The sequence below is a fragment of the Lissotriton helveticus genome, chromosome 4_1, assembly GCF_964261635.1.
Source record: "Lissotriton helveticus chromosome 4_1, aLisHel1.1, whole genome shotgun sequence".
NCBI lineage: Eukaryota > Metazoa > Chordata > Amphibia > Caudata > Salamandridae > Lissotriton > Lissotriton helveticus.
In genome coordinates this window covers 797,977,902-797,992,351 of record NC_136063.1, presented here as the reverse complement: position 1 = coordinate 797,992,351, position 14,450 = coordinate 797,977,902, and the positions used below count along the sequence as shown (strand labels likewise).

Below are 14,450 nucleotides of genomic sequence, written 5' to 3'. Positions count from 1 at the left end.
AAGTAGTGCTTAATACTTCAACACCACAAGCACAACAGCAGAGGAGGAAGGAAATAAACCTTTACCCAACTTAAAGATCCACGACCGTAGCTGTATAAAAGGGAAGCCAAAGACCTGAAAAGGCCATACTACAAGCGACCATCCATGAGGCGTTGTAATGCTGAATCCGCATGGCTGTTAAACACCATCATAAGTCATACTGACCCAAAGAGATTTGAGGAACCTCAACTCCCATGGCAAAGCGCTTCTGCAATGAGCAGCAGAACAATAAAATCAGTGGTGTGAAAATTATACACACTGAGTCAACTCGGGCAAAAAGGAGAAAAGCCCACAGAACAGTGTAGCCCCATCCATACAAATTGAAAAGGGAAGGAGAAGACAGGCCAAGGGTCTGACCTTCCCCCAACCAGCCCAAAACCTGCATAGGGCTGCATCCACTTGGGCTCCAAAAAGATGAGCCCCATCAAATGGCATGTCAATCAAGACCGACTGGACAGCTTCTGAAAATCGAGATGCCAGGAGCCATGCGTGCCGGTGCAATGCCACAGAGGAAGCCATGGCCCGCCCAATGGAGTCAGTGGAATCTATTTCACACTTGATGAGCAGTCTGGCTCCCTGATGGGCATCAGAAATCAACTGATGCAACTCGCCCCTGTTAGCCTCGGGGAACAAGGGTAAAAGTTGGCTCAAGGACTCCCACAAGGAATGGAGAAAAAGTCAGAGGTGCAGACCCCCTATTAGTGGAGAGTAAAGCCACACTAGTTAAAGAAAAATCTACTTACTGAAAGAATCCTAGTCCTTGGACTCTTTATCAAGGTAGGAATGAGGGAGGTTCCTCATCTCAGAGGACGCCTTAATGGCCTGGACCACGAAGCTGCGGTGGGTCGGCTGCCGAACAAGGCAAGCGAGGCCACGAGGGGCAGGATGGTATGTGTGGGCAATGATGCGTTCCACTGGCACACCTGACACAGGTTTTGCCCATGCCCCCAACAAAATGTCTGTAAGGGCTGCACAAAAAAGGGACAAAGGCTTAAACCCCAATTGGCTGGGATGAAGTACCTCAATAAGAGGGTCTGTAGCCTTATCCACAGTAGGCAGAGTAAAATGCAAGTCGTCAGCCACATTCCTCAAAACCTCGGACAAAAAGGTACTGGCTTCCGAGGCAAGGCCCGGAGGTGACAAAAGGGAGGAAGCAGGGGACAAATCTAGCCTGCTTGCTTCACCCAGCTCCACAATCCAGCTGTCAAACCCAGAAGGGGCGGCTGCCTGCTCCAAGGGGGGAGGGGGGGGTCACCTCCTCACAACCTTCCCCTAACAGGTCTTGTGGATCCTCCACAGAAATTACCGGCGCCGCAAACCACTGCATAAACTATTTTGAACGGCGTTGAGGTGACGCCGTGCCGAAGTCCACCTGGGAGAGGAGAGATGTCAGCCGGTATCTGCGCAGATATCCTGAGTCGCGGCTAAGCCAGCTCTACAGTGCACACCGACTCCAGCTCGGACTCTACCAGAGCCGTAACGACAGGCACCATAATGGCGACCGACATCGCACCATAGCCGACTGCTATTGGTGGTCTTGAAGGACTGTTCACCAGTGCCTCAGAGTTCGAGGATGGTACTGCCTGTAGGAGAGTAGGGTCTGCTTTCCTATGGTCACCCCATTTTTTGCTTTTTGCTTCACTGGTTTTCGACTTAATGTGGCTGTGGGCGTGCTAATCAGACCCACAGCCCTGCTGTTCTCTCTCTAAATATCACACCATGTACTTTAGGTACATCACCAATTGGGATTTGGGTCACTCTTATGAGTCCCTGTACAGTGTACCATAGGTACCCAGGGCATAGGTGCACCCAAGGCCTACCAGCGCCTGCAGCATATCTTTTGCCACCCCTGGCTGGCCATCCAAACTGACAACTGGCTGACCACTCAGCTGGGGTAAGGTTGTGTAATCACCCCTTGCTTAGGTACAGTATTCCTATACCTACCATTATATATAGACACATATGCACCTATAAGTCACTCCTATGGCAGGCCTTAACAATCCTGAAGGCAGAGTGCTTGGTTTTATGTGAGATGGTGCTCTAGCATGAGCTGAGCCTGTCTGCAGCTTTCGGAACCATGTCCTTATAGCTGTTCTATGATATAGCCATACTATATACTCTTAAGTGCATTATAATCCTCGCGGTTATTGCTAACTTTGGTTTGGCTTTATCAAAACATGTTGTGTAAGGTGTCATACACTTTGGAATACTACCCCCTCGCCAGTTCTGGCGACGGGGGTAGCATTCCACCCTTCTAGAGGGAGAAGACATGTTGTTCCTACTAATCCCGGTTAAAGTTAAACAGAGCCTCAGCATCACAAAATGGATGCTGCTGCCACAGACACAAGTCTGACCTCCTGCTGCTGGGAGTCCTTCCAGCGAGGGAGGCTTGGACAATAGGTTTCCTGTCTTGGGAGGTGCTAGCATCTTCATCCATCTCGGGATACACCATTCAGATTCAATCAGACATCACAAGCATCCATGACATCAATAGATGGAACTGTGTGGCATCATTAACCCTCTGCTAGGAGGCAATGTGTCTGTGCCCAAACGCTGCTGCTGCATGCATAGCGACTGAACAGCATCAGCAAGAGTGTTTTTGCCTTCCTGATAAGGTTGAAGATCATATTTTTGGCCTCCAGGAAAACAGCTCCAAAATCCACTGATGTGGGTTTCTGAAACAAATACTTATTCTTTTTCCACATCCTATGATTCACTCTGTCACTTGCTTGGAAGGGTTTAGCAGTGGCTACCAGTAAAGGCTTTTTGGATATACTTGTCTGCCTTCATGTGTCTCTGACCAGCCTTCCTTGTCGAGATTTTAGTAGCGTGTTGTCTAAGAGGTTTACCTTATTTGTTTCCTTGCACTCTGCTGATTATTCCTGAGTGAATTTAAATCGTGTTGACTTTATTATTGGCATCATCATTTGAGCAATGCTATGGTCGCAAACTTATCTCTGGGTGAATCTGATCCGAAGCCTTCAGAAGGCTGTTTCTTGGCCAGAGTGTGGAAAATGTTGATGCAGAGGACGACACATTGCGAGATAGTCCTCTTCTGCACCGCACAACCTTTTTTTGATCCAACATACTCAATAAGAAGTTGGTCGCGAGCCTGGAGCTCTTTAGTATGGGTCAGCATTAGTGCGGTCAATGTAGAACGACAGTGCTCTTTTTGTGTCCAGACGGTGGAGTCGCTTCTCCTCTTCAGAGGGGTGCAAAGCAGCATAGAAAGTGGGCAAGGTGACTGATTGCCCCACGTGGAATTGTGTTACCATTTTCAGTAGGAAAGAGGCACTAATGCGATGCACCAACTTATCAGGGAAGATGGTCAAGAAAGGAGGCTTGGATGACAGAGCCTGTAATTCACTCGCCCTCCTGGTGGAAGTTACTGAAACTAAAGCATAAGTTACTTACCTTCGGTAACGATATATATCTGGAAGAAACATTAGTAGTGATCGATTCCTAACCTTAGAATTACTCCCAGACGTCAGACTGGATCCGGAAAGTTTTCATCAGCAGTACCCCTGCGCATCTGAAGGTGGGGTCGTGCGGCTCCGCGTCCATCATAGGCGGCGTGATTGCCGGGATGACGTTGCGGCAGCTACTTAGATGCCGCCCACGCGCACTGATGTCAGTTCTGTACAAGAATTCCAGCGCCAGGAACGCAGAGCCGTGCAAGATACTGACCACTCGTGCCTTGAAACTAGGGCCCTGAAAAGGATGACCTTAACCCTAGAAATCAGTTCGTAGAACGGGTAGAAAGGGTGGGGCGGTAAGGAATCTATCACTACTAATGTTTCTTACAGATATATCGTTAATGAAGGTAAGTAACTTGTGCATCTGTAAGAAACACGTATTGATAGATTCCTTACCTTAGAAAAGATACCCCAGCAATACCAACCCCGGTGGTGGGTCTGTGAACCAAGATCACTCCAGAAAATACTGGAGAATAGAACGGCCAAAGAAGCCGTCTCTCCGGACTTGGCTGTCCAGGCAGTAATGCTTGGTAAATGTGTGCAACGAGGCCCACGTAGCTGCCTGACAGATGTCATGCATGGGAACTCCCCGTCTCAAAACAGTAGTGGCTGCCATCGCCCTGGTAGAATGGGTGCGTAGACCCACCGGAGGCTCCTTTTTAGAAAAAGAATAACAAGACTTTATGCAGAGAACAACCCGCCAAGAGATGGTGCGCTTGTGCACGGCCTGACCTTTCTTGGCACCCAGGTAGCCAACAAAGATCTGATCATCCACCCGGAACTGTTGAGTGTGGTTCAGGTAGAATGAGTGTGCATGTTTTAGGTCCAGACGGTGGAGCTTCTCTTCCTCTTTCGAGGGATGCAGAGGTGGAAAAAAAGTGGGCAAAGTGATGGTCTGCCCGATGTGAAAGGCATTGACAACCTTTGGCAGAAAAGATGGACGAGTCAGTACAACAACTTTGTACGGATGGACAGAGAGAAAAGGAGGTTTAGAAGAAAGAGCATGGAAGCTCACTCACTCTTCTGGCAGAGGTGATGGAAGCCAGGAAAGCAGTCTTTAAAGTGAGAAGACAAAGAGGACAGTTGTGAAGTGGCTCAAAGGGAGCACACATCAGATATGTCAGAACCAGGTTTACGTCACACTGAGGCATTATGAAAGGAACAGGAGGGAAAAGAGGAGTCATGCTTTTTAAGAATCTACTTACAACAGGGGACTTGAAAAGAGAAGGCTGATCAGGAAACCGTAAAAAGGCCGAGAGATAGCCCTTGATAGTGCCTAGAGAGGAGCCCTGCTGGGCCAAAGAAAGTAGGAAAAAAGGACCTCTGAAAGAGAGGCAGAAAGGGGATCCACAGCCTTTGCCGTGCACCATGCCACAAACGTATTCCACCTGTAGGAGTATACAGACTTAGTATAGGGGCGCCAAGATTATGTTACAAACTTCGGGAGGCAGGTCAAAAGACGTCAACTGCCGCCGCTCAATCTCCACAAAAGGAGGTGGAGGCTGGACAGGTTCGGGTGGAGGACCGTCCCCTGATGCTGCGACAGAAGATCCTCCCGAAGAGGCAGTGGGATCAGGGGATCGACGGCCATGCTGAGTAGCTCGGGATACCATACTCTTCGAGCCCAATCCGGAGACACAAGAATGACTTGGGCCCGGTCGCGCTTGATCTTCAGCACTCTGGGTAGAAATTGTTTAGGGGGAAAGGCGTATATTAGACCGCAACGCCACTCGCGACGAAAAGCATCGCCTAGCTAGTTCCGCCTTGGAAATTCCAAAGCCCAGAACTGATGACATCGCGTCTTCTCTTCGGTGGCGAAAAGATCTAACCAAGGCTCTCCCCACTGCTGAAAGAGACCTTGCGCCACGTCCAAGTTCAGACGCCATTCGTGATCCATCATGCACCGGCGGCTGAGTTCCTCCGCCCTGGCGTTCAGAGAACCTGCCAGGTGTAGAACCACCAGGGAAATGCCCTGGTGTGCCAGTCAAGTCCAGAGGCGCAGAGCCTCCTGACATAGGGTCCAAGACCCCAGCCCGCCCTCTTTGTTGCAGGACCACATGGCGGTGGTGTTGTCCGTGAACACCTGCACCACTCTTCCCCGGCTCTACACGGCTACCACTAGGAGAACTTGTTATGGTTATCAAAGACCACTAAAATCACCATAAGGGTTGCCTAGGTTAGTGCAAGTAACTTCACCATAAACTAGGCCAGTCTTCTACACACAGGTTCAGCAGGGAGCACCAAAACCTCTTTAGACATTACATTGGTCCCAGTCCATCAGTCATGCAAAGGGGTAAGAGCTGTAGCCCTCCGCCCGTATCAATGGCAGAAAATTGCCTTTGATATTGCTGGACATTTTAGACAGTTACTTAGGAGAACAAGTTTGTCTTCTTGGCAATAGAATATTCCAAACTGCCTAAGATCAAACAACCACTGATGTGGTTATCAAATTTAAGGAATTATTTTCGAGGGAGGAGTATCCGGGGACTTTTGAGGAGTTTAATTGTGGTCTATCAGTAAGGAAGACATTCTTGACAGCTGTGGTATTAAATATAAACGCAAAACAACCTTGTTATATGACCCCCCCTGTCATATGGTCAGGTTGAGTAATTCAACCACATTATTAAGGACAGTACTATGTGGGCTCTCACAAAAGATTTTGACAGGAAAGAGAATTAAAGGGCAAAGATACAGTGCCACTGAATTCAGTCCTTTCAAGCTACTGAAGGATAGAGAACCTTCTTCCAAGATATGCCCTTGGAGGGTTAAAAACAAAATGTGTTCTGTGAAAAATGAGGGGGTGGGTGTTCAGATGAGGTAGTTGCCAATTCTGTCGAGAAGAAGCAAAATAAAAGTAAGTGTTGGAATGATACCAACACGAGGGTGTATGCAACGAAAGTCCAGGGAAATTAAGCCAGAAGTGTAAAGCCTAGTTGAGTGCGTAAAGTTGATTTGCAATTGGGGAAGACTCTTAAAGTTGTGAGGGCCAATAGAAAATAGCACAATAACACAAGATGGAAAAGTTTGGAACTTGAAGAATGTTTTAAACTGTCTCTTGTGGTGAGTGGCGTTTAACTAGTTCATTTAGAAGACTGCATAAAGCAGGGGGGGTTCATTTGGGTGGTGGAAAGGTAGATTTTACTCTAAGCTGAGGAGATGACTGATAAAAACTTTTACTAGCATCATGAGCAAGATTCAAACCAGTTAACTAACCAGTTGATCGATGCAGAGAGTGACATAGTAGCTTCATATGTTAAATTGGTGTGAAAAATAAAACTGGGTCAATTAGATTGAAAGGCTTTGTATAGTTAGTTCGAACCCTTCGGGTATTCTATGACGCACATGTGAGAAGTTGGCCTGATATATGATGCTCACTAGTTCTAGTGATCACCTTGTATCAGTCCAAACAACCCTTATGGTGATTGGTTGTAAGTCAACCTTATAGACCAGCTATCCTAATGGTAGCATGGACAAAGCAGTCTTAGGCTAAACTCTTTTGGCATGTGAAGCCAGCTGTTTTACCACAATATGACCCCTTGAATACCAGATGAAAGGACACCACACAGGTTGTTATGAAAATAAACAGTATATTTATTAATAACACCTCTGAACTCTTTATGAGGTCAGAGGGCTAAGCACATGACAATCTCTTACGAAAAATACGACAAGTTGCACAAAATTACAATGGTGCCCTAGGGGCACGACAAACCATATACTAAGTAAGTGCAATGTGAAAGTCGATAAAAGGAATGGAGCTGTCCAGAGGCTGTAGGATCGATGGGCCCACGCTACACTAACTCTAGGTAAGTAATAGGGGGCCCACGGGACGCGTGTGCAGAGTGTGAACTCACACGCAAGATGCGTAACAACGTCTATGGACAGTACAGTTCAAGTTAAAGGTGAGTACGGACAATCCTGACTAGGTATGACTAAAACGACTGTGGAACTGGACACTAGGACAGTTAGACTACCCTGGAGTACCGAAATGCTCTCGTTACCTCACCCACGGGCTGTGGGTGCATAGGTGCCAAAGTATGTCGGGTTCTCGCGTTGAAGTCAATGGAGCCTGAAAGAAAAGATGCTGCAGGCGACCAGGAGGAAGATGTCCAGTGCGATCCAAGGGGGGATCGGTGAAGAAGAGGACCTGAAAGCAGAGGGGACAGTGTTCAAAGTCACTAGGCAGTGACCGGTGTGGAACCAGGAAGGAACCAGATGCTGTCGTCGCGATCAGGTGAAGAGTGTACGCTTGACTCTGCAGCCACGTGGACCAGGAGGTGTCTTCGACGACCAGGATGGAGGCACGAGCTGTCCCACGCAGGCTCTCGCTGTCGGATCCGGAATTGGAGTCAACAGGCCTTGGCAAAGGCAACCCACGCGGTGAAGGGAAAACACGTCTGGTGCGGACTAGGAGAGTCCGGGGTGCCCCTCTTTTGGAAGGGAGCAAGGGCCGGTCTGGAGCAACCAGACCAGCAGCAAAGATTTCAAAGTTCGTCGTCTAGGAGGCCACTAGCCAGCCGGCAAGTGACCAGACAACGCGTCGAGCAGCAAACAAGCAGAAGGGCCCCACGCAGATCTCGTGGAAGCTGGAGGGCTGATCTTCGGTGCAGGGGCTGCTCGGGGCTGGGGCTTCTCAATCCCCAAAGCACTTGGTCGAGTTTACCTCGGGAGTCGTGCTGGAAGCGAAGTGCAGGTTCGTTCAAGATGGCCGGTCCCACGTGTCTCGTCGCACCCACGGGTCTCAGCTTTGCTGCAGATGTGAGTTGAGGTCGGAGAGGTCTGGGAATCCGGGTCTCGTCGGGCTCTGAAGTCTGGATCCTCGAGGGAAGACGACAAAGTGAAGCCGCTGGACGCTTGATGGTGCCTGAAGTTGCAGGGTGGACACTCCTTGCCCACAAGGGAGATTCTTCAGTCTTCTGTGGAGCAGAACGTCGAAGTCCAGAGTTTCTTCTTGTAGAATTGTTCAGGATAATCTAATTTGGAATGGGACCAGCTCCTACCTTTATTCTCCTAAAGGGGGCTGCACTACTGACTAGGTCCCTCCCCTGGGTGGGACCAGGAAGGGGGGTGGCTACACCTCCTATCCTTTGTTCGGTTTCCCGCCAGAGCTGGGGCATGGATGCCCCAGCAACTGGTTTGAACCGGTATATGCGTGGGACACCTTGTGTGCCCCAGGCATGTCTCATTCCTTTCAGGCCTGTCCTACCCAATACACAAAATCCTGTCTGGGGTGGTGCTAGCACCTCCCAAGGCAGGAAACCCTTTATCCAAGCCCCCCTGGCTGGAAGGACTCCCAGCAGCAGGAGGTCAGACTTGTGTCTGTGGTGGCAGCATCCATTTTGTGATGCCAAGGCTCGGGTTAACTTTAACCGGGGTTCTCAGTTACATACATGTCGTGCCCCTCTAGAAGGGTGGAATGCTACCCCCGTCGCCAGAATTGGCGAGGGGGTAGTATTCCAATTCGTATGACACCTTACTTGACATGTTTTGATAATGTTATACCAGAGTTAGCATTTAACCGCGAGGTTGATAATGCACTTAAGAGTATATGGTATAGCGTTATCATGGAAACAGCTACAGGACTTGGTTCCGAAAGCTGTAGACAGGCTCAGCTCATGCTAGAGCACCATCCCACCTAATTCCAAGCACTCTGCCTTCAGGATTGATAAGGCCTGCCATAGGAGTGACTGATAGAAGGATATGTGTCCATTTTAGGGTTAGATATAGGCATACTATATCTACAGCAAAGGGTGATGACACCACCTTGCCCCAGCTGTCGTGCAGCCAGTTGTGTCAGTTTTAGATGGCCAGCCAGGGGTGGCATAATACATGCTTCAGCCCCTGGTAGGCCCTGGGTACACCTATGCCCTGGATACCTAAGGTATACTGTACAGGGACTGATAGTGGAGTAGTGTGGCTCACTGGTTAGAGGTGGCAGGCCTGAGAGCAGAAGTTAGCCTGGGACCAGGGTTAAATTCCCGACGCGGCAGGGTCGTGGACCTTGGTCAGCGGACTCGATAATTCTCGCTTCGGTGCTTACTCTAATCAGGGGTTCCACTCGGCAACTCTGGGCATTAGCTTGCCTAATCTCCACAACGGCCCCACCAATTCCGGGGATGCCTGGCTCCACCTTGGGGACTCCCAGCAAGGGACCATCCCACAGGGAAAGCCAGGACGGGTTCCCCAGAGTTAGACAGCGCCGGGACGCCCCGTTGCTGGGGCAGCTGTGCGCTTTACAAGTATACTACATTTACATTTACATTTACATAAGGTGGCCCAGTACCAATTGGTAAATGCACCTATAGTACATGGTTGTCAATTTAGAGAGAGAACAGCTAGGCTGTGGGTCTGATCAGCAGGCCCACAGCCAGGGAAAGTCGTAAACCAGTGAAGCAAAAAGCAAAAATCTGGGGTGACCATAGGATTGCAGACCCCACTTTCCTACAGCATACTCTTGCATTTGCTGTTTGTTGATATAGAGAAATTATATATTTTATATTACTAATTGTCACATATATATAACTAATTATCATATTGTACCATTTTCTGTTAATATATCCTGGATGCCCTATGATTCTTTCAAATCTATGATGGACTGTTCACCTTGAGCAGCATTGTCTCATTTGAACTGATACAAAAATTCTTGTCATTTAGGTTATGCGGTGTCAGACTTGGATTACAATAACGGCATTCTTCCTTTCCTCTAGTCATTTATCTATGAAAAATATCCCTAGAGAACTTAGCCAAAAATACCTTTGCCTCCTGTTCATTGTTGATTATGGGTGTATATAAAAACAAAGTTGCACAGCAACGGGAAAGCAAAGGGAAAACTACTTCCTTTCAGTAATCATCTTTTACGTTGACATTCTAGCTATATAGATCCCTTACCTCTTGAAAATTCCAGGTGCTAAACTTGATCCAGAAACCTCTAAAATAACTCGCTCAACAAGGTAGGAGGAGCAGGCTCTGTCTCGAGGCCAGAAGAACAAGTTACTTACCTTCGGTAACGCTTTTTCTGGTAGATACTATAGCTGCCTGTGGATTCCTCACCTTGTGAATACCCCCCTTGGGTCAGCAACATTCGGAAATTCTTTTTTCGTAGCCTCGCGCCGACGTGGACTCCTGACGTCATAGAGACACGACCTCGCTCGCGACTCCGCTGACGTCACCGACGCCTATAATAGGCCCACGCCGGCGTGATGACATCAGTTCCGCCCTTTTTTCCGTGCCATCGAGGCACACGGACGGACCAATGACAGTAGAAATATACAAGTATACACAGTACACAGTACTCAAGGCAAAACACACAGTGTTAAGCAAAAGCAGGAAAGCAACTGAAACATTTCCTTGACAATAAAATATATATATATATTACACTACAGTAACTCTGGCATAGAAGAGTGGACAACGGGGAGGCGGGTGGGTCGGTGAGGAATCCACAGGCAGATATAGTATCTACCAGAAAAAGCGTTACCGAAGGTAAGTAACTTGTTCTTCTGATAGATACATCTGCCGTGTGGATTCCTCACCTTGTGAATAGAGTCCCACAGCAGTCCCCACTCCCGGAGGAGGGTGTCCACTCTTCTAAACCAGGAAATCCTGAAGGACAGAGCGCGCAAAATGGCCGTCCCTCCTCACTTCGGAATCCAAGCAGTAATGCTTCGCGTAAGTGTGGAGGGAAGACCAAGTCGCCGCCCTACAAATATCCTCCACAGGCACACCTCTAGCCAATGCTGAGGTTGAAGACTTAGCTCTAGTTGAATGAGCCCTTATACCCTCTGGTGGTTCCTTACCGGCCAAAGAGTAGCAGATCTTTATGCAGAGGACGATCCATCTCGATAAAGTCCTTTTATGGACCGCCCTTCCTTTCTTGCAGCCAGCAAATCCAACGAAGAGCTGGTCCTCCAAGCGAAAGTCCTTGGATCTGTCCAAGTAAAAGGACACCGCCCTCTTAGGGTCCAGACGGTGCAGTCTCTCCTCCTCCTTGGAAGGGTGAGGGGGAGGATAGAAGGTAGGTAGGGTAATGGACTGTCCTAGATGGAAGGGAGTTACCACCTTAGGCAGAAAAGCAGCCCTGGTCCTAAGAACCATTCTATCAACATGAATGGTCAGGAATGGGGGCTTGGAGCTAAGAGCTTGAAGCTCACTAACCCTCCTTGCCGAGGTTATTGCAACCAAGAAGACTGTCTTAAGGGTAAGAAGCCTCATGGGACATTTGTGGAGAGGCTCAAAGGGAGCCCCCATCAAAAAGGTCAATACAAGATTCAAATCCCACTGAGGCACAATGAAAGGTGAAGGAGGGAACATATTAGTAAGACCCTTCAAAAACCTTAAGACCACAGGAGACTTAAAGAGAGAGGGCTGGTCAGGCAAGCAGAGAAAAGCCGACAGCGCCGACAGGTAACCCTTTACCGTGGCAACCGCCAGACCCTGCCGCGCCAAAGAAAGAGCAAATTGTAGAACATTAGACAAATGGGCCCTCAAAGGATCAACAGACCTTTCCCCACACCACGTGACAAATTTCGCCCATCTATAAGAATAGATGGACTTAGTGGAGTCACGCCTGGCTGACAAGATGACATCCACAACGTCAGGCGGGAGGGAAAAGGAATTCAGGTTGCCCCGCTCAATCTCCAGGCATGAAGGTGCAATGTCTGGAGGTGGGGGTGTAAAACCTGCCCCTCCATCAGAGAGAGGAGGTCTGCCCTGAGAGGGAGACGGAGCGGCGGGTGAGAGGAGAGGTGGAGTAGATCTGTATACCACACCCTTCTTGGCCAATCCGGAGCGACCAATATGACTTGGGCCCGGTCTTGGCGAATCTTCCTCAGAACCCGAGGAATCAAGGGTATGGGGGGAAACGCGTAAAGGAGTTGATCTTTCCAACTCAACTGAAACGCGTCCCCCAAGGCTCCTTGCATCGGATACTGGAGACTGCAGAACGACAGGCAGTGCGCATTCTCGCGAGTGGCAAACAGGTCCACCCGAGGAGTCCCCCACATCTGAAAGATGTCGTGAACCACCTCCGGGTGCAGCCTCCACTCGTGGTCGGCAGAGAACTGCCGACTGAGACTGTCCGCACGAACGTTCAGAACACCGGCCAGATGATTTGCCATCAGACAAATCTGATGGTCCTGAACCCAGGACCAGAGACGCAGAGCCTCTCTGCAGAGACACTGCGACCCTACTCCTCCCTGCTTGTTGATGTACCACATCGCAGTCGTGTTGTCCGTCAGGACTTGAACAGACTGACTGCGAAGGGAAGGGAGGAAGGCCTTGAGCGCCAAACGTATCGCCCGCAATTCTAGAAGGTTGATGTGAAGCAACCTTTCCTCTGGAGACCAAAGGCCTTTGACCTCCAGATCCCCCAGATGAGCACCCCACCCGAGAGTGGATGCATCCGTTATCACCGTGGCCACCGATGGGGGAAGTTGAAAAGGCTTTCCTTGGGACAGATTGCCTTCCACGCCCCACCAAGACAGATCCGCTGCAGCTTCTCTGGAGATCCTCACTGACTCCCTGAGGTCTCCGCTGTGCTGATACCACTGCCTGCGGAGACACCACTGGAGCGCCCTCATGTGCCAGCGTGCATGGTTGACCAACAGAATGCATGAAGCCATCAGACCGAGCAGGCGAAGGACCTTCAGGACTGGAACGACCGCTCCATTGTAAAACAAAGGAATCATCTCCCGTATGTCGCGAATCCTTTGAGGGGGAGGGAATGCACGACATACGGTTGTGTCCAGTACCGCACCTATGAACAGGTTGCGCTGGGAGGGCACCAGGTGAGACTTGGGTACATTTATTGAAAAACCCAACCTGTACAACAACTGGGTTGTCTCCCGCAAATGATGGAGCACTCTCTCTGACGACTCCGCTTTGATCAGCCAGTCGTCTAAATAAGGGAATACCGGAATCCCTGACCTTCTGAGATGTGCCGCCACCACTGCCATCACCTTGGTGAAGACTCGAGGCGCAGTAGTAAGTCCAAACGGAAGGACCGCAAACTGGTAGTGCTGCGATCCCACCGTAAAACGGAGATACCTCCTGTGCGACTTCAGGATTGGGATGTGAAAGTAAGCATCCTGCAAGTCGAGTGACACCATCCAGTCTTCTTCTTGCAGCGCTTGAAGAACCTGAGCAAGGGTGAGCATCTTGAATTTCTCCTGTTTCAGATAGAGATTCAAGATCCTGAGATCCAGGATTGGACGAAGCCTGCCATCCTTCTTCGGAATCAGGAAATACCGGGAGTAGCATCCCTGACCCCTTTCCTGCTCTGGGACCACCTCTATCGCACCCTTTCTTATCAGAGTTAAAACTTCCTCTTGCAGAAGAGACAGATGCTCCTCGGAGCAATACCCTTGGCAAGGAGGGAAATTGGGAGGGAATTCCCGAAAGGGAAGGGCATACCCATTTTCTACAAGATTGAGAACCCAAAGATCTGACGTAACCGATTCCCAATCCTGTAGAAAATGGGTAAGCCGGCCCCCAACCGGACCCACATGATCCTGAATGTCGGATCTAGGGCTGCTTCTCAGGGGCAGGAGGGTTGGAGGAAGTGGAGGAGGAAGAGACCTGACGTCCACGAGGACGCACTCTTTGCTTTCCCCTGTAGGACCTGTATAAGGAGTTTTGCTGCTGCTGTTGTTGCTGCTGCTGCTGTTGGCCTTGCCGGGAATTCCGAAAGGCAGGACGGCCAAAACCTCTGAATCTTCTGCCAGTTGAAGAACCTCTCATTTGGAGACCCAGGGATTTAGCAGTCGCCTTGCAATCCTTAAACCTCTCAAGGGCCGCATCAGCCTTCTTCCCAAAAAGGCCTGAACCATCGAAAGGAAGATCTAATAATGTCGCCTGAACATCAGCCGAAAAGTCAGAGGATTTCAACCAGGCAGACCTCCTAGTAGCGACAGCAGTGCCCATAATGCGCGCCACAGAGTCTAC

At 49.5% G+C, this 14,450-nt stretch overlaps 1 protein-coding gene across 1 annotated transcript in view; it reads right to left on the bottom strand.

The window, feature by feature from the left end:
• The window catches only part of ROCK1 (Rho associated coiled-coil containing protein kinase 1), a 2,099,493-nt gene that overhangs the window by 731,117 nt on the left and 1,353,926 nt on the right, over positions 1-14,450 (bottom strand). The gene's annotated exons all lie outside the window — the stretch shown is intronic.